Below are 20441 nucleotides of genomic sequence, written 5' to 3' on the forward strand. Positions count from 1 at the left end.
GTTCCCATCTATGAGTGAGAACATGTGGTGTTTGGTTTTCTGTTTTTCAATAGTTTGCCGAGAATGATGATTTCCAGCTGCATCCATGTGCCTACAAAGGACACGAATTCATCCTTTTTTATAGCTGCATTGTATTCCATGGTGTATATGTGCCACATTTTCTTAATCCAGTCTGTCACTGATGGACATTTGGGTAGATTCCAAGTCTTTGCTACTGTGAATAGTGCCGCAATAAACATACGTGTGCATATGTCTTTATAGCAGCATGATTTATAATCCTTTGGGTATATACCCGCTAATGGGATGGCTGGCTCAAATGGTATTTCCAGTTGTAGATCCTTGAGGAATCTCTGTACTGTTTTCCACAAAGGTTGAACTAGTTTACAGTCCCATCAACAGTGTAAAAGTGTTCCTATTTCTCCACATTGTCTCCAGCACCTGTTGTTTCCCGACTTTTCAATGATCACCATTCTAACTGGTGTGAGATGGTATCTCATTGTGGTTTTGATTTGCATTTCTCTGATGGCGAGTGATGATCAGCATTTTTTCATGTGTCTGCTGGCTGAACGAATGTCTTCTTTTGAGAAGTGTCTGTTCATATCCTTTGCCCACTTGTTGATGGGGTTGTTTGATTTTTTCTTGTAAATTTGTTTAAGTTCTTTGTAGATTCTGGATATTAGCCCTATGTCAGATGAGTAGATTGCAAAAATTTTCTCCCATTCTGCAGGTTGCCTGTTCACTTTGATGGTAGTTTATTTTGCTGTGCAGAAGCTCTTTAGTTTAATTAGATCCCATTTGTCAATTTTGGCTTTTGTTGCCATTGCTTTTGTTGGTTTAATCATGAAGTCCTTGCCCATGCCTATGTCCTGAATGGTATTGCCTAGGTTTTCTTCTAGGGTTTTTATGGCGTTAGGTCTATCATTTAAGTCTTTAATCCATCTTGCATTAATTTTTGCATAAGGTGTAAGGAAAGGATCCAGTTTCAGCTTTCTACTTATGGCTAGCCAATTTTCCCAGCACCATTTATTAAATAGGGAATCCTTTCCCCATTTCTTGTTTTTCTCAGGTTTGTCAAAGATCAGACAGTTGTAGATGTGTGGTATTATTTCTCAGGGCTCTGTTCTGCTCCATAGGTCTATATCTCTGTTTTCGTAAAAAGTACCATGCTGTTTTGGTTACTGTAGCCTTGTAGTATAGTTTGAAGTCAGGTAGTGTGATGCCTCCAGCTCTGTTCTTTTGGCTTAGGATTGTCTTGGAAATGCAGGGTCTTTTTTGGTTCCATATGAACTTTAAAGTAGTTTTTCCAATTCTGTGAAGAAACTCATTGGTAGCTTAATGGGGATGGCATTGAATCTATAAATTACCTTGAGCAGTATGGCCATTTTCATGATATTGATTCTTCCTATCCATGAGCATGGTATGTTCTCCCATTTGTTTGTGTCCTCTTTTATTTCACTGAGCAGTCGTTTGTAGTTCTCCTTGAAGAGGTCCTTCACACCCCTTGTAAGTTGGATTCCTATGTATTTTATTCTCTTTGAAGCAATTGTAAATGGAAGTTCATTCATGATTTGGCTCTCTGTTTGTCTTTTATTGGTATATGAGAATGCTTGTGATTTTTGCACGTTGATTTTGTATCCTGAGACTTTGCTGAAGTTGCTTATCAGCTGAAGGAGATTTGGGGCTGAGACGATGGGGTTCTCTAAGTATACAATCATGTCATGTGCAAACAGGGACAATTTGACTTCTTCTTTTCCTAAATGAATACCCTTGATTTCTTTCTCTTGCCTGATTGCCCTAGCCAGAACTTCCAACACTATGTTGAATAGGAGTGGTGACAGAGGGCATCCCTGTCTTGTGCCAGTTTTCAAAGGGAATTTTTCCAGTTTTTGCCCATTCAGTGTGATACTGGCTGTGGGTTTGTCATAAATAGCTCTTATTATTTTGAGATACGTTCCATCAATACCAAATTTATTGAGAGTTTTTAGCATGAAGGGCTGTTGAATTTTGTCAAAGGTCTTTTCTGCATCTATTGAGATAATCATGTGGTTTTTGTCTTTGGTTCTGTTTATATGTTAGATTACATTTATTGATTTATGTATGTTGAACCAGCCTCGCATCCCAGGGATGAAGACCACTTGATCATGGTGGATAAGCTTTTTGATGTGCTGCTGGATTCAGTTTGCCAGTATTTTATTGAGGATTTTTGCATTGATGTTCATCAGGGATATCGGTCTAAAATTCTCTTTCTTTGTTGTGTCTCTGCCAGGCTTCAGTATCAGGATGATGTTGGCCTCATAAAATGAGTTAGGGAGGATTCCCTCTTTTTCTATTCATTGGAATAGTTTCAGAAGGAATGATACCAACTCCTCCTTGTACCTCTAGTAGAATTGGGCTGTGAATCTGTCTGGTTCTGGACTTTTTTGGATTGATAAGCTATTAATTATTGCCTCAATTTCAGAGCCTGCTATTGGTCTATTCAGGGATTCAACTTCTTCCTGGTTTAGTCTTGGGAGAGTGTAGTTATCCAGGAATTTATTCATTTCTTCTAGGTTTTCTAGTTTATTTCAATAGACGTGTTTATAGTATTCTCAGATGGTAGTTTGTATTTCTGTGGTATCAGTGGTGATATCCCCTTTATCATTTTTTATTATGTCTATTTGATTCTTCTCTCTTTTCTTCTTTATTAGTCTATCAATTTCGTTGATCTTTTCAAAATACCAGATCCTGGATTCATTGATTTTTTTTAAGGGTTTTTTTTTGTGTCTCTATCTCCTTCAGTTCTGCTCTGATCTTAGTTATTTCTTGCCTTCTGCTAGCTTTTGAATATGTTTGCTCTTGCTTCTCTAGTTCTTTTAATTATGATGTTAGGGTGTGAGGTGTCAGTCTGCACCTAGTGGGGTATGTCTCCCAATTAGGCTACTCAATAATCAGGGACCCACTTGAGCAGGCAGTCTGTTCATTCTCAGATCTCAATCTCCGTGCTGGGAGAACCACTGCTCTCTTCAAAACTGTCAGACAGGGACATTTTCATCTGCAGAGGTTTCTTCTGCTTTTTGTTTAGCTATGTCCTGTCCCCAGACCTAGAGTCTACAGAGGCAGGCAGGCCTCCTTGAATTGTTGTGGGCTGCACCCAGTTCGAGCTTCCAGTTGGTTTTGTTTACCTACTTAAGCCTCAGCAATGGTGGGTGCCCCTCCGCCAGCCTCACTGCTGCCTTGCAGTGAGATCTCAGACTACTGTGCTAGCAATGAGGGAGGCTCAGTGGGTGGGGGACCCTCCGGGCCAGGCATGGGATATAATCTCCTGGTGTGCCATTTGCTAAGACCATTGGTAAAGTGCAGTATTAGGGTGTAAGTTACCTGATTTTCCAGGTGTGGTGTGTCTCAGTTTCCCCTGGCTGGAAAAGGAATTCCCTTCCTCTTGTGCTTCCCAGGTGAGGTGATGCCTTACCCTGCTTCAGCTCTTGCTGGTTGGGCTGCACTCACTGGCCAGTACTGACTGTCTGACACGCCCCAGTGAGCTGAACCCAGTACCTCAGTTGAAAATGCAGAAATCACCTATCTTCTGTGTCACTCATGCTGGGAGCTGGAGGCTGGAGCTTTGCCTATTCAGCTATCCTGGGTGCCCCCTCTGTTCCTGGCCAAGTCTTATCTTCTTTTTTGATTGTCAAAACATGTTGCTTGTTGACTTTCTGGAAGGCCAAAGAATAATAACATCTGCTTATTATGAGAGTGTTTTGAGAAAGTCGGCCAAAGTTTCAGCAGAAAAGTGCCCAGAAAAGCTTCAACAGAGAGTCTTTCTCTACCATGACCATACTACTGTTCATTCCTTTTATCAAACAAGAGCAATTTTTGAGAATTTCGATGGAAAATGATTAGACACGTAACTGATAGTCCTTACTTGTCTCCTTCTCACTTCCTTTTGTTTCTTAATCTTAAAAATCTTTAGGCTAGGCATGGTGACTCACACCTGTAATCCAAGCATTTTGGGAGGCTGAGGCAGGTGGATTTTCTAAGGTCAAGAGTTCAAGACCAGCCTGACCAACATGGTGAAACCTCGTCTCTACTACAAAAATATGAAAATTATAACTGAATAAAATATGAATTTTATAACTGCAGTCTCATAGTATAGTTAGAAGTCAGGCAATGTGATGCTTCCAGATTTGCTCTTTCTGCTTAGTCTTACTTTGGCTATGAGGGCTCTTTTTGGTTTCATATGAATTTTAGGATTTTTTTTCTAGTTCTGTGAAGAATGATGATAGTACTTTTATGGGAATTGAATTGAATCTATAGGAAGAAATCAATAAGTTTTTTGAAACTATTGAGAACAAAGATGCAACATTGCAGAATCTCTGGGACACAGGTAAGGTAACGTTAATAGGAAAATTTATAACACTGTATGCCCAGATCAAAAAGTTAGAAAGGTCTCAAGTTAACAAGCTAACATTGCAACTAAAAGAACTAGAGAACCAAGAGAAAACAAATCCAAAAGGTAGCAGAAGACAATAAATAATCAAAATTAGAGCTAAACAGAACAAGATAGAGGTATGAAATCCATTCAAAAAATTAAATCCAGGAACTGGTTATTTATTTATTTATTTATTTATTTATTTATTTATTTTTGAAAAAAATGTAGTAAAATAGATAGACCTCTAGCTAGACTAATAAGCAAGAAAAGAGAAGATTAAAGTAATCGCAATCAGAAATGACAAGGAGGACATTACTACTGACTACATGGAAATACCAACAGATGTCAGAGAATATTATGAATACCTTAATGCATATAAACTAGAAAATCTAGAATAAATAGATAAATTCCTAGGCACATTCACCCTCTCTAGACTGTATCAGGAAGGAACTGAATCCCTGAAAAGACTAATAACAAGCTATGAAATTGAATCAGAAATAAATAGCCTACCACCATCAACAAAAGAAGCCTCAGGACAGATAAATTTACAGCTGAATTCTACCAGATGTCCAAAGAAGAGCTGGAACCATTCCTGCTGAAACTACCCAAAAAAACTGAGAAGAAAGGACTCCTCTCTAACTCATTCTCAGAAGTCTCTTAATGCTGGAATCAATCAAATGGAAAAAAAAATATTGAAGAGAGGCTATTTGAAAATACACAATAAAAAGAGACAAAAGAAAAAAGAAAAACAATAAAGCACATTTACAAGATCTATATAAATAGCCTCAAAAGGGCAAATTTAAGACTTATTAATTTTAAAGAGGAGGTAGAGAAAAAGATTGGGGTAGAAAGTTTATTCACAGGGATAATAACAGAGAACTTCCCAAACCTAGAGAAACATAACATTCATGTACAAGAGGTTATAGAACACCAAGCGGTTTTGACCCAAAGACATTTATTTTAAGGTATATAATTAAACTTTCAAATGTCAAGGATAAAGAAAGTTTCCTAAAAGCAGAAAGAGAATTGAAATATATATATATATATATATATATATATATATATATATATATATACACACACACATACATACATATACACAACGGAGCTCCAATATGACTGGCAGCAGACGCTTCAGTGGAAAACTTACAGGCCAGAAGAGAGAGGCATGACATATTTAAAGTGCTGATGGAAACAAGGTTTCATGGTAGAATAGCATACCTAGGGAAAATATCCTTTTACTCATATAAGACACTAAAGATATTCCCAGACAAGGCCGGGCGCGGTGGCTCACGCCTGTAATCCCAGCACTTTGGGAGGCCGAGACAGGCAGATCACGAGGTCAGGAGATTGAGACCATCCTGGCTAACACGGTGAAACCCTGTCTCTACTAAAAGTACAAAAAAAAATTGCCAGGCATGGTGGCGGGCGCCTGTAGTCCCAGCTACCCCGGAGGCTGAGGCAGGAGAATGGTGTGAACCCGGGAGGCGGAGCTTGCAGTGAGCTGAGATCCGGCCACTATACTCCAGTCTGGGCGACAGAGCGAGACTCCGTCTCAAAAAAAAAAAAAAAAAAAAAAGATATTCCCAGACAAACAGAAGCTGAGGAATTTCATCAACACCAAACGCGTCCTACAATAAATGCTAAAGGGAATTCTTCAATCAAAAGAAAAGGATGTTAATGAGCAACAATAAATCATCTGAAGGTTTAAAACTCACTGTTAATAGTAAGCATAGAGAAAAACACAGAATATTATAACACTGTAATTGCAGTATGTCAACTCCTGTTATCTTTAGTTGAAAGAAAAATGATGAAGCAATCAAAAATAACTATGACAACTTTTCAAGACACAAAAATTATAATACGACATAAAAAGAAACAACAAAAAGTTGAAAAGCAGGGGATGAAGTTGAAGTGTAGAGTTTTTATTAGTTTTATGTTGCATGATTATTTATGTGTTTTGCAATTGGTCCTAAGTTGTCATGAATTTAAAATAACGGGTCTTAAAATAGTATCTGTAAGCCTCATGGTAACCTCAAGTGAAAAAACATACAATGAATACACACACACACAAAGCAAGAACTTAAACCATACAACCAGAGAGAATTACTTTCACTGAAAGGAACACAGGATGAAAGGAAAGAAGGAAGAGAAGGCCACAAAATAGCCAGAAAACAGATAACAAAATAGCAAGAGTAAGTCCCTACTTCTCAATAATAGCATGGAATCTAAATGTACTAAACTTTCCAATGAAAAGTCATAGACTGGCTGAATGAATAAAAAAATGAGATCCAATTCGACATGAGATTTGGGCAGGGACACAAATCCAAACCATATCAGACATATACTCATTAATGGGATTCCTGGGTTGATCAGTAATTTCTGTTTTTAGTTCTTCAAGAAATCTCCAAACTGCTTTCCATAGGGGTGAACTAACTTACATTCCCACCAACAACATATAAGTGTTCTCTTTTTTTCTGTAGATTCACCACAATCTGTTATTTTTTTGACTGTGAAGCCAAAAATCGTAAAGCCCAATTTTAAAATTGGCAAAGTTTTTGAATACATATTTTGCCAAAGAAGATACTGGAAAGACACTCAATGCCATTAGATAAATGCAAATTGAAAACACAATGGGATACCACTTGAAATCCACTAGGATGACTGAAGTTTTTTTTTTTTTAATCTCAAATATTGTTGAGAATGTAGAGAAATTAATCCCTTATACATTGTATTGGGAATGTAAAATGATAAAGTCCCCATAAAAAATACTTTTATAGTTTCTGAAAACTTTAGAAATAGAGTTACTGTCAGGCCTCTGAGCCAAAGTTAAGCCATCATATCCCCTGTGGCCTGCAGGCGCACATCCAGATGGCCTATTCCTGCCTTAACTGGTGACATTATCTTGTGAAATTCCTTTTCCTGGCTCATCCTAGCTCAAAAGCTCCCCTACTGAGCACCTTGTGACCTCCAGCCTTGTCCACCAGAGAACAACCCCCTTCGACTGTAATTTTCCTATACCTACCCAAATCCTATAAAACAGCCCCACCCCTTCACTGACTCTCTTTTCGGACTCAGCCTGCCTGCACCCAGGTGATATAAACAGCCTTGTTGCTCACACAAAGTCTGTTTGCTGGTCTTTTCATATGGACGTGCATGAAATTTGGTTCCGTGACTCGGATCAGGGGACCTCCCTTGGGAGATCAATCCCCTGTCCTTCTGCTCTTTGCTCCACGAGAAAGATCCACCTACATTCTTTGGTCCTCAGACCCACTAGCCCAAGGAACATCTCACAAATTTTAAATCCGGTAAGTGACCTCTTTTTACTCTCTTCTCCAACCTCTCTCACTATCCCTCAACCTCTTTCTCCTTTCAATCTTGGCACCACACTTTAATCTCTCCCTTCTCATAATTTCAATTCCTTTCATTTTCTGGTAGAGACAAAGGAGAAACATTTTATCCGTGGACCCAGAACTCCGGTACCGGTCACGGACTCGGGAAGGCAGCCTTCCCTTGATGCTTAATCATTGCGGGGATGCCTCTCTGATTATTCACCCACCTTCCATTGGTGTCTGATCTCTGCGGGGACACCTGCCTTGGTCATTCACCCACGTTAACTTGGTGGCAAGTCAACTGAGGGGACACCTGCTTTGGCTGTTCACCCATGTTGCAGCCCAGGGCTGCTCCCCACCCCTCTTCTCCATGTCTCTACCCTTCTCTTTAAACTTGCCTCCTTCACTATAGGCAAACTTCCATCCTCCATTCCTCTCTTCTCCCTTAGCCTGTGTTCTCAAGAACTTACAATTTCTTCAACTCTCGCCTTACCTAAAATCTAAGTGTCTTATTTTCTTCTGCAACACCACTTGACCCCAATATAAACTCGACAGTGGTTCCAAATAGCCAGAAAACGGCACTTTTGATTTTTCCATCCTAGAAGATCTAGATAATTCTTGTCCTAAAATAGGCAAACGGTTTGAGGTGACTGATATCCAGAAATTCTTTTACGCATTGTTCCCTCCCTAGTCTCTGTTCCCAATGCGACTCATCCCAAATCCTCCTTTCCCTCCCACTTGTCCCCTCTGTTCCAACCCCAAGCGTCGCTGAGTCTAATCTTAATTTTCTATAGACCTGTCTGACCTCTCCCCTTCTCCCCAGGCTGCTGCTTGCCAGGCCCCAATTCTTTCTCAGCCTCTGCTCCCCCACCCTATAATCTTTCTATCACCTCCTCTCTTCACACCGGGTCTGGTTTACAGTTTCGTTCCCTGACTAGCCCTTCCACACCTGCCCAACAATTTCCTCTTAAAGCGGTGGCTGGAGCTAAAAGTATAGTCAAGGTCAATGCTACTTTTTTCTTTATCCTACCTCTCCCAAATCAGTTAGCATTTAGGCTCTTTTTCATCAAATATAAAAACCCAGCCCAGGTCATTGCCTGCTTAGCAGCAACCCTTAGACGCTTTACCGCCCTAGACCAAGAGGGGCCAGAAGGCCACCTTATTCTTAATATGCATTTTATCACCCAGTCAGCTTGTGACATTAGAAAAAGCTCCAAAAATTAGATTCAGGCCCTCAAACCCCACAACAGGACTTAATTAACCATACCTTCAAAGTGTACAGTAATAGAGTAGAGGCAGCCAAGTAGCAATGTATTTCTGAGTTGCAATTCCTTGCCTCCACTGTGAGACAAACCCCAGCCACATCTCCAGCACACAAGAACTTCCAAACACCTGAACCGCAGCTGCCAGGGGTTCCTCCAGGACTTCCTCCCCAGGATCTTGCTTCAAGTGCCAGAAATCTGGCCACTAGGCCAAGGAATGCCCGCAGCGCAGGATTCCTCCTAAGCCATGTCCCATCTGTGCAGGACCCCACTGGAAACTGGACTGTCCAACTGGCGCAAGGCTCTGACTGACTCCTTCCCAGATCTTCTTGGCTTAGCAGCTGAAGACTGACACTGCCTGATCGCCTTGGAAGCCTCCTAGACTATCACAGATGCTTTAGGTAACTCTTAACAGTGGAGGGTAAGTCCGTTCCTTTCTTAATTAATACAGAGGCTATCAACTCCACATTACCTTATTTTCAAAGGCCTTTTTCCTTTGCCTCCATAACTGTTGTGGGTATTGATGGCCAGGCTTCTAAACCTCTTAAAACTCCTCAACTCTGGTGCCAACTTAGACAACATTCTTTTATGCACTCCTTTTTAGTTATCCCCACCTGCCCAGTTCCCTTATTAGGCCAAGACATTTTAACTAAATTATCTGCTTCCCTCACTATTCCTAGGCTATAGCTACACCTCATTGCCGCCTTTTCCCCCAGTTCAAAGCCTCCTTCACTTCCTCCCCTTGTATCTCCCCACCTTAAACCACAAGTATAGGACACCTCTACTCCCTCCTTAGCGACCGATCATGTACCCCTTACCATTTCATTAAAACCTAATCACCCTTACCCTGCTCAATGCCAATATCACATCCCACAGCATGCTTTAAAAGGATTAAAGCCTGTTATCACTCACCTGTTACAGCATGGCCTTTTAAAGCCTATAAACTGTCCTTATAATTGCCCCATTTAACCTGTCCTAAAACCAGACAAGCCTTGCAAGTTAGTTCAGGATCTGTGCCTTATCAACCAAATTGTTTTGCCTATCCACCCCGTGGTGCCAAACCCATATGCTCTCCTATCCTCAATACCTCCCTCCACAACCCATTATTCTGTTCTAGATCTCAAACACGCTTTATTTACTATTCTTTTGCAACCTTCATCCCAGTCTCTCTTCGCTTTCACTTGGACTGACCCTGACACCCAACAGGCTCAGCAAATTACCTGGGCTGTACTGCCACAAGGTTTCACAGGCAGCCCCCATTACTTCAGTCAAGCCCAAATTTCTTACTCATCTGTTACCTATCTCGGCATAATTCTCATAAAAACACATGTGCTCTCCCTGCTGATCGTGTCCGTCTAATCTCCAAAACCCCAATCCCTTCTACAAAGCAACAACTCTTTTCCTTCCTAGGCATAGTTAGTAGGGTCAGAATTCTTACACAAGGACCACATCCTGTAGCCTTTCTGTCCAAACAACTTGACCTTACTGTTTTAGCCTAGCCCTCATGTCTGCGTGCAGCAGCTGCCACTGCCTTAATACTTTTAGAGGCCATAAAAATCACAAACTATGCTCAATGCACTCTCTACAGTTCTCATAACTTCCAAAATCTATTTTCTTCCTCCCACCTGATGCATATACTTTCTGCTCCCTGGCTCCTTCAGCTATACTCACTCTTTGTTAAGTCTCACACAATTACCATTGTTCCTGGCCCAGACTTCAATCCAGCCTCCCACACTATTCCTGATACCACACCTGACCCCCATGACTGTATCTCTCTGATCCACCTGACATTCACTCCATTTCCCCATATTCTTTCATGTTCCTTACCCTGAACACAGTTTATTGACAGCAGTTCCACCAGGCCTAATCGCCACTCACCAGCAAAGGCAGGCTATTCTATGATATCTTCCACACCTATCATTGAGGCTACCGCTCTGCCACCCTCCACTACCTCTCAGCAAGCCGAACTAGTTGCCTTAACTCAGGCCCTCACTCTTGCAAAAGGACTACGCGTCAATATTCATACTGACTCTAAATATTCCTTCCATATTCTGCGCCACTAAGATGTTATATAGACTGAAAGAGATTTCCTCACTATGCAAAGGTCCTCCATCATTAATGCCTCTTTAATAAAAATGCTTCTCAAAGCCGCTTTACTTCCAAAGGAAGCTGGGGTCATTCACTGCAAAGACCATCAAAAGGCATCAGATCCCATCGCTCAAGACAACACTTATGCTGACAAGGTAGCTAAAAAAGCAGCTAGTATTCCAAGCTCTGTCCCTCATGGCAGTTTTTCTCCTTCTCATCTGGCCACTCCCACCTACGCCCCTGCTGAAACTTCCACCTACCAATCTCTTCCCACACAAGGCAAATGGTTCTTAGACCAAGGAAAATATCTCCTTCCAGCCTCATAGGCCCATTCTATTCTGTCGTCATTTCATAACCTCTTCCATGTAAATTACAAGCCACTAGCCCGTCTCTTAGAACCTCTCATTTCCTTTCCATCATGGAAATGTATCCCCAAGGAAATCACTTCTCAGTGTTCCATCTGCTATTCTACTACCCCTCAGGGATTGTTCAGGCCCCCTCCCTTTCCTACACATCAAGCTCGAGGATTTGCCCCCTGCCCAGGACTGGCAAATTGACTTTACTCACATGCTCTGAGTCAGAAAACTAAAATACCTTTTAGTCTAGGTAGACACTTTCACTGGATGGGTAGAGGCCTTTCCCACAGGGTCTGAGAAGGTCACAGCCGTCATTTCTTCCCTTCTGTCAGACATAGTTCCTCAGTTTGGCCTTCCCACCTTTATACAGTCTGATAACGGACCAGCCTTTACTAGTCAAATCACCCAAGCAGTTTCTCAGGCTCTTAGTATTCAGTAAAACCTTCATATCGCTTACGGCCCTCAATCTTCAAGAAAAGTAGAATAGACTAATAGTCTTTTAAAAACACGCCTCACCAAGTTCAACCACCAATTTAAAAAGGACTGGATGATACTTTTACCACTTGCCCTTCTCAGAATTCAGGCCTGTCTGCAGAATGCTACAGGGTACAGCCCATTTAAGCTCCTACATAGATGCTCCTTTTTATTAAGCACCAGTCTCATTCCAGACACCAGACCAACTTGGACTGTGCCCCAAAAAACGTCGTCCCTACTATCTCTTCTGTCTAGTCATACTCCTATTCACTGTTCTCAACTACTCATAAATGCTCTGCTCTTGTTTATACTGACGGTTTACACTGTTTCTCCAAGCCATCACAGCTGATATCTCCCGGTGCTATCCCCAAACCTCCACTCTTAACTCCCTCTTAAAGTAAATAATCTTTGCTGGCAAGACTATGCTGAACCTCCTTAGGCACTCACTAATTGGATGTCCTAGGTCCTCCCAATTCTTAGTACTTTAATACCTGTCTTTCTCCTTCTCTTACTCAGACCTTGTGTCTTCTGTTTAGTTTTTCAATTCATACAAAACCGCGTCCAGGCCATCACCAATCATTCTATAAGACAAATGCTCCTTCTAACAACCCCACAATATCGCCTCTTACCACATAATCTTCCATCAGCTTAATCTCTCCCACTCTAGGTTTCCACACTGTCTCTAATCCCACTTGAAGCAGCCCTGAGAAACATCACCCATTATCTCTCCATACCACCCCCCTAAACATTTTCGCCACCCCAACACATCAAAACTATTTTGTTTTATTTTTCTTATTAATATAAGAAGACAGTTACCATTTAACTCAACAACTGCACTGCTAGGTATAAATCCAAGAGAATTAAAAACATATGTTCATGTGTGTAACGTTTTCATCACAAAAAAATAAGCATGTAAGGTAATAAATTTGTTAATTAGCCTGATTGAATTATTCCACATTGTAAACATTTATCAAAACTTCACATTGTACTCAATAAAGTTGTTATTTGCCACTCAAAAATAAAATTTAAAATAAACAAATCAACCAAAAAATTTATTCATGAATGTTAATAGAAGCATATTCACAATAATAGAAAGTGAAAACAGCTGAAATGTTCACAAACTGATGAATCCATAAACAAAATATCGTATATCTCTACAATGAAATGTTACATGGCCATAAAAAGAAATGAAGCATTGATACATGCTGCAACACAAACGAACATTGAAAACATTACTCTAAGTGAAATAATTTAGTCACAAAACATCACATATTATATAATTCAGTTATGCAAAATATCTGTAATAATCAAGTGTAGAGATACAAAATTAGTCAAATCTATAGATGCTACTGGGACAGATGCATAGATGAGTGTGATTGCTAAGGGGCACAGAATTTTTCTAAGTTAATGAAAATGTTCTAAAATTGACCATAGTGATAGTTACACATGTCTATGAATACTGTAAAATCATTAAAATGAGCACTTTAAGTGGATGATTATGTGGCATGTGAACTACATTTCAATAAAGTTGTTAAAAAAGATGGGTACAAGATAAACATAGTAGTAATGTAAATAAGCTATAAACATTAGTATAATGGAAGATGATGCAATCACTAATTTTCATGCATACAAATAATACCATGACTTTTTTTATTATACTTTAAGTTCTAGGGTACATGTGCACAATGTGCAGGTTTGTTACATATGTATACAGGTGCCATGTTGGTGTACTGCAACCGTTAACTCGTCATCTACATTAGGTATATCTCCTAATGTTATCCATCCCCTCTCCCCCTTCCCACGATAGGCCCCGGTGTGTCATGTTCCCCTTCCTGTGTCCAAGTGTTCTCATTGTTCAATTCCCACCTATGAGTGAGAACATACGGTGTTTGGTTTGCTGTCCTTGTGATAGTTTGCTGAAAATGATGGTTTCCAGCTTCATCCAAGTCCCTTCAAAGGACATGAACTCATCCTTTTTTATGGCTGCAGAGTATTCCATGGTGTATATGTGCCACATTTTTTTAATCCAGTCTGTCATTGATGGAAATTTGGGTTGGTTCCAAGTCTTTGCTACTGTGAATAGTGCCGCAATAAACATACATGTGCATGTGTCTTTATAGCAGCATGATTTACAATCCCTTGGGTATATACCCGGTAGTGGGATTGCTGGGTCAAATGGTATTTCTAGTTCTAGATCCTTAAGGAATTGCCACACTGTCTTCCACAATGGTTGAACTAGTTTATAGTCCCACCAACAGTGTAAAAGTGGTCCTATTTCTCCACATCCTCTCCAGCACCTGTTGTTTCCTGACTTTTTAATGATTGCCATTCTAACTGGTGTGAGATGGTATCTCATCGTGGTTTTGATTTGCATTTCTCTGATAGTCAATGATGATAAGCATTTTTTCATGTGTATTATGACATATTACTAAGTGAAAAAGCAATTCATAAATTTATACCCAGTTTGATGTCAATTTGTATAAACAGAGAAAGAAAGGGGGAAGAATTGAAATAAATAAAGTAGATTACCTCAGGATAAGAGTGTACAGTTTTCATCCCATTTCTATGTGTTTATAAAATTACTACTATGATCATATGTTTTGCTTATAATCAGAATAAAAGTTATGAAAAAGAAATTGAATTATTTGAATAAATAAAAAAGAAGAGGAAAAGAAAACAAAATGATTCCCTGGGGCCTCAGAGAAGGCAGATAGGAGCAGAGACAGGTACAGAAGGGACCCCAGGAGACAAGCAAGTCCCCTGTGGTTCTTTAACCAAATGACACCATTAACTCTAGACATTAGGGAAATAAAACTGGACAAGCAATTTGAAAAGAATAATGCAGGGGATGTTGAAAGGTCAAGGGTGCAGAAGAAAGAAAAGGCACTGAAAAATCTAGAAATGTCAAGCGCCATATGAAAATAGTATTGCTCAGTTGTAAATATAAAATGGTGATTAAACTAGTGAGCAATGTTCAAAACCTGGCTCCACCACTTGTAGTTTTAAGGAGTGTACTTCAATTCTCTCAGCTGCTGTTTTTCATTTAAAAAATTAGAAATGTAATAACTGCTTCACAGAGTAAGTTGGAGGATTACATGAGTTGGTCTACAGAAAATCTCAATCTGGAAGACAGTTTGCTTTTAATTATTATGTATCTGATATCATTTTTCAGTGATCTTTAAAAGGGGTTCATGAGGTAAATATTAGAAATTATTTTCATATTTATTGTATCCAATCTTTAAAATAGCAGCTTTATTAAGATAATAATTCACATACCATAAAATTCAGAACTTCAAAGGGTACAATTCAGTGGCTTCTAGTATACTTGTAGAGTTTTGGCTATCACCAATATCTAATTTTAAACATTTTAATCACAGCAAAAAAAACCTCTCTGTATCAATTTTTAAGAATTCCCCCCTCATTCTCCCCAATCCTAAGCAACCACTAATATACCTTTCATAGCTGTGAATTTATTTATTGTGGATATTTTATATAAATGAGATCATATAATGTTTGTCCTTTTATGTCTGGCTTATTTCTCTAAGCATAATGTTTTCAAGGTTCATCCATGTCTTTGCATGTATCAGTACTTCATTCCTTTTAATTGCTGAATATTATTCAGTTGCATGAATTATACCACTTTTTGTTTCCTGGCATCAGCTGATGGACACTTTGTTCTTGTTTATTTGCTATTAGGAATAATGTTGCTATGAAGAGTCACAAGTTTTTGTGTGAACATGTTTTCAATTCTCTTGAATATATACCTAGGAGTGGAATTAACCATGTCACAGAGTTAACTCTATGTTTAACATTTTGAAGAACTGCCAAACTATTTTCCACAATGACCTTATCCTTTTACAGGACTACCAGCAATATATCAGGGTTGCAATCTCAACACACCTTTGCTAACATTTGCTTTGTTATTGTCTAGACTTTATTTATATTATAGCCCTCCTAGTAGGCGCAAAGTAGTATCTCATTGTGGTTTTTATTTGCATTACCCTAAAGACTTGAGAAGCTTTTCATGTACTTGTAAACTATTCATATCTCCTTGGGAAAAAAATCTATTCAATTCATTGGCTGATTTTTTAAATTGGGCTTTTGTTTTTTATTGTTAATTTGAACTAGTTCCTTATATATTTTGGTTACAAAATTTTTATCAGATACATCATCTGCACGTATTTTTTGTCATTATTTGATAGTGGCCTGAGAAACAAAAAATGTTTTAATTTTAAGGTACAATTTATCTGATTTCATTTTGTTGCTTTCTTCCAAGAGTTTAATCTAAAAACCACTGCCTAACCCAAGCTCAAAAACATTTACTCAATTGTTTTCTTTAAAATTCTATCACGTGGATTGTTACATTTGGATCGATAATCCGTTTGAGCTAACTTTTGTGGATATTATGAAGAAAGTACTCACATACATTATCTGCATGTGGATATCCAGTTTTTCAAGCACTGTTGTTGAAAAGAATATTTTTACTCATTGAATTGTCTTAGCACCGTTGTCAAAAGTGAATTAACTCTACACGTAAAGGATTATTTTTTGACTCTAAATTTTATTCTGTCTTGACTTCTCCTGCTTTGTAGTAGGGTTGGAAATCAGGAAGTGAGATTCCTCCAGCTTCGTTCTTTTCCAAATCATTTTGACTTGGCAATTTTTTTGCATTTTCATGAGAATTTTAGGATTGGTATGCCCATTTCTGAAACAGTAAAATGTAGGTGGGGTATTGATAGAATATTTTGTTGAATCTGAAGTTCAGTTTGGGACTATAGCTGCATTGCATTCCAATCCAGGATATTGTTTTGGCACTTCTTTTATTAAGTTGATTCCTAAATATTTTATGTTTTTGATACAATTATACATGTAACAGTTTTCTCAATTTCCTTTTCATATTGTTCATTGATAACATATAGAAACATAATTTTTTAATTTTTAATTTTTATTTTTTGTGGGTACATGGTGGGTGTATGTATTTGTAATGTACATGAGATATTTTGATACAAGCATGCATTGTGAAATAAGCACATCATAGAGAATGGGGTATTCATCCCCTCAAGCATTTATCTTTTCTGTTATAAGGAATCCAATCACATTTTTTTTAGTTACTTTTAAATGTATAATTAACTTATTTTTGACTATAGTCACCCTATTGTGCTATCAAATATTAGGTTCTATTCATTCTCTCTATTGTTTTGTACCCATTAATTATCCTGACTACCCTCCCAACCCCCCACTACCTTTACCAGTCTCTGGTAACCATCCTTCTACTCTATTTCCATCAGTTCAATTGATTTGATTTTTAGATCTCACAAATAAATGAGAACATGTGATGTTTGTCTTTCTGTGCCTGGCTTATTTTACTTAACATAGTGATCTCCAGTTCTTTCCATGTTGTTATAAATGACAGAATCTCGTTTATTTATTTGCCTCCAACTCTTGGCTATGGGGAATAGTGCTGCGACAAACATGGAAATGTAGATATCTCATCAATATACTGATTTCCTTTCTTTTGGGTATATATCCACGACTCGGATTGCTGGATCATACAGTAGTTTATTTTTTATTTTTTGAGAAACCTCCAAACTGTTCTCCATAGTGGTTGTAATAATTTACATTCCCAACAACAGTGTATGAGGATTCCCTTTTCTCCACAATCTCTCCAGCATTTATTGTTCTGTCTTTTGGATATAAGCCATTTCAGTTGAGGAGAGATGATAACTCATTGTAGTTTTAATTTGCATTTCTCTGATAATAATGATACTGAGCACCTTTTCATATGCCTGTTTGCCATTCGTATGTTTTCTTTGAGAAACGTCTATTCAAATACTTTGCCCAGTTTTTGATCTGATTATTAGATTTTTTCCTATAGAGTTGTTTGTGCTCCTTATATATTCTAGTTATTAATCTTTTTTCAGAAGGGTAGTTTGAAAATATTTTCTTCCATTCTGTGGTAAGCCACTTCACTTTGTTGATTGTATACTTTGCTGTGCAGAAGCTTTGTAACTTGATGTGATCCCATTTCTTTATTTTTGTTCTGATTGCTTGAGCTTGTGAGGTATTGCCTAGGAAATTTTCCCACACCAGTATCTTGGATATTTTCCTAATTTTTTTTTTTTTTTTTTTTTTTTTTTTTTTTTTTTTTTTTTTTTTTTTTGCAACAGTAGTAGTAGTTTCATATATTGAGGGCTTAGGCTTAAGTCTTTAATCCATTTTGATTTCATTTTTGTATACGGTAAGAGATAGGGATCTAATTTCATTCTTCTGCATATGGATATCCAGTTTTCCCAGAACCATTTATATAAGAGACTCTTGCCTAGCGTGTATTCTTGGCACCTTTGTCAAAAATGACTTTGCTGTAAGTGTGTGGATTAGCTTCTGTGTTCTCTATTCTGTTCTATTGTTCTATGAGTCTATTTTTTCATTGCCAGTCCCATGCTGTTTTGGTTACTGTAGATCTGTAGTATAATTTGAAGTCAGGTAATGTGATTCTTTCAGTTTTATTCTTTTTGCTTAAGACAGCTTTGGCTATTCTGGGCCTTTTGTTGTCCCATATAAATTCTAGGACATTTTTTATTTCTGTAAAGAATATTACTGGCATTTTGAAAGAGATTATATTGAATCTGTATATTGTTTTGGACATTTTAACACTATTGATTCTTCCAATCCACTACCATGGATTTTTTCTTTTTTTTGGTCCTCTTCAATTTCTTCCATCAGTGTTTTATAGTTTACATTGTAGAGATCTTTCTTTTTTTCAGTTAATTCCTAGGAATTTAAATTTATGTGTGGATATTTTAAATGGGATGACATTTTAATTTCTTTTTCAGATAGTTTACTGTTGGTGTATAAAAATACTACTTATTATATATTCTGCAAACAAGAATATTTGACTTTTTTTTTTTTCATTTGGATTCCCTTTATTTCATTCTTTTGTCTGATTGCTCCAGTGAGGACCTGTAGTTTTAGGCTGAAGGACAGTAGTGAAAGTAGGCATCCTTGTCACATATCAGCTATTAGAGGAAAGTCTTTCAGTTTTTCCCCTTTCAGTATGATACTGGTTTTGGACCTGTGGTTTATAGCTTTTATTATGTTGAGGTATGTTCCTTCTATCACCAGTTACTTCAAGGTTTTCATCATGAAGTCATGTTGAATTTTACCAAATGCCTTTTTATGATCAATTGAAATGATTGTATGTTTTTTATCCTTCAATCTGTTTATATAACGTATCATATTGATTAATTTGCATATGTTGAGTCATTCTTGCATCCCAGGGATTAATCTCACTGGTCATAATGAATAATCTTTCTAATGTATTGTTGAATTCATTTTGCTAATATTTGGTTGAGAATTTTTGCATCAATATTCGTCACAGATATTGCTCTGTGTTTTATTTTTGATATGTGCTTGTCTGGTTTTGGTATTAGGGTAACACTGGCCTTGGAGAATGTCTTTGGAAATAATTTCTCCTTCATATTTTAGAATAGTTTCAGTAGAATTGGTATTAGTTCTTCTTTAAATGTTTAGTACAATTCACCAGTGAAGCTGTCAGGCCCTGGGCTTTTCTTTACTGGAACAATCTCTATTAAGGCTTCAATCTCATTACTAGTTATTGTTCTGTTGAGGTTTTGGATTTCTTCATGGTTTTATCTTGATAGGTTGTATGTGTATAGTAATTTGTCCATTTCTTCTAGATTTTCCAATTTATTGGCATATAGTTGCTCACAGTAACCACTAATGGGCCTTTGAACATCTGCTGTGTCATGTGTAATGTTTCTTTTCATATTTCTGATTTTATTTATTTGTGTCTCTCTTCTTATTTACTCTGGTTGAAAATTTATAAATTTTGTTTAATTTTTCAGAAAATCAACTTTTAGTTTCATTTATCTTTCATATTGTTTTCTTCATTTCAATTTCTTTGATTTCTGCCCCGATGTTTATTATTCCTTTCCTTCTGTTACTTTTGGGCTTGTTTGCTCTTGCTTTTCTATTTCTTTAGATGCATTGTTAAGTTATTTATTGGAAGCATTTTCTATTTTTTGATGTAGGCAAATAGCTATAAACTTTCCTCTTAGTGCTGCCTTTGCTGTATCCCATAAGTTTTGGTGCATTTTCAATCTGCTATTATTTGTTTCAAAATTATTTTCATTTTCTTTCTTGATTTCTTCATTGACCCACTAGTCATTCCATATCATTTAATTTCCATGTGTTTGTATAATTTCCAAATTTCTTCTTTTTATTAATTTATATTTTTATTTCATTTTGGTGATGCTTTAAATAAACAGAGAAGAAATTCAGAAGTCTATCAGATAAATTTAATAAAGTAAAGAAAATAATTTATAAGAATCAATATATTTTATAAATAATATAAAATAAGATACTTTATATTATTTCAATTTTTTTAATGTTTTAAGACTTGTTTCAGACCTAACATGGTCTTATCCTTGAGAATAATCCACGTGCTGAGAAAAAAAATAATGTGTATTCTGCAGCCATTGAATGAAATGTTCTGTAAATATCT

This window comes from Chlorocebus sabaeus, chromosome X (genome assembly GCF_047675955.1).
Source record: "Chlorocebus sabaeus isolate Y175 chromosome X, mChlSab1.0.hap1, whole genome shotgun sequence".
In the NCBI taxonomy this organism is placed as follows: domain Eukaryota; kingdom Metazoa; phylum Chordata; class Mammalia; order Primates; family Cercopithecidae; genus Chlorocebus; species Chlorocebus sabaeus.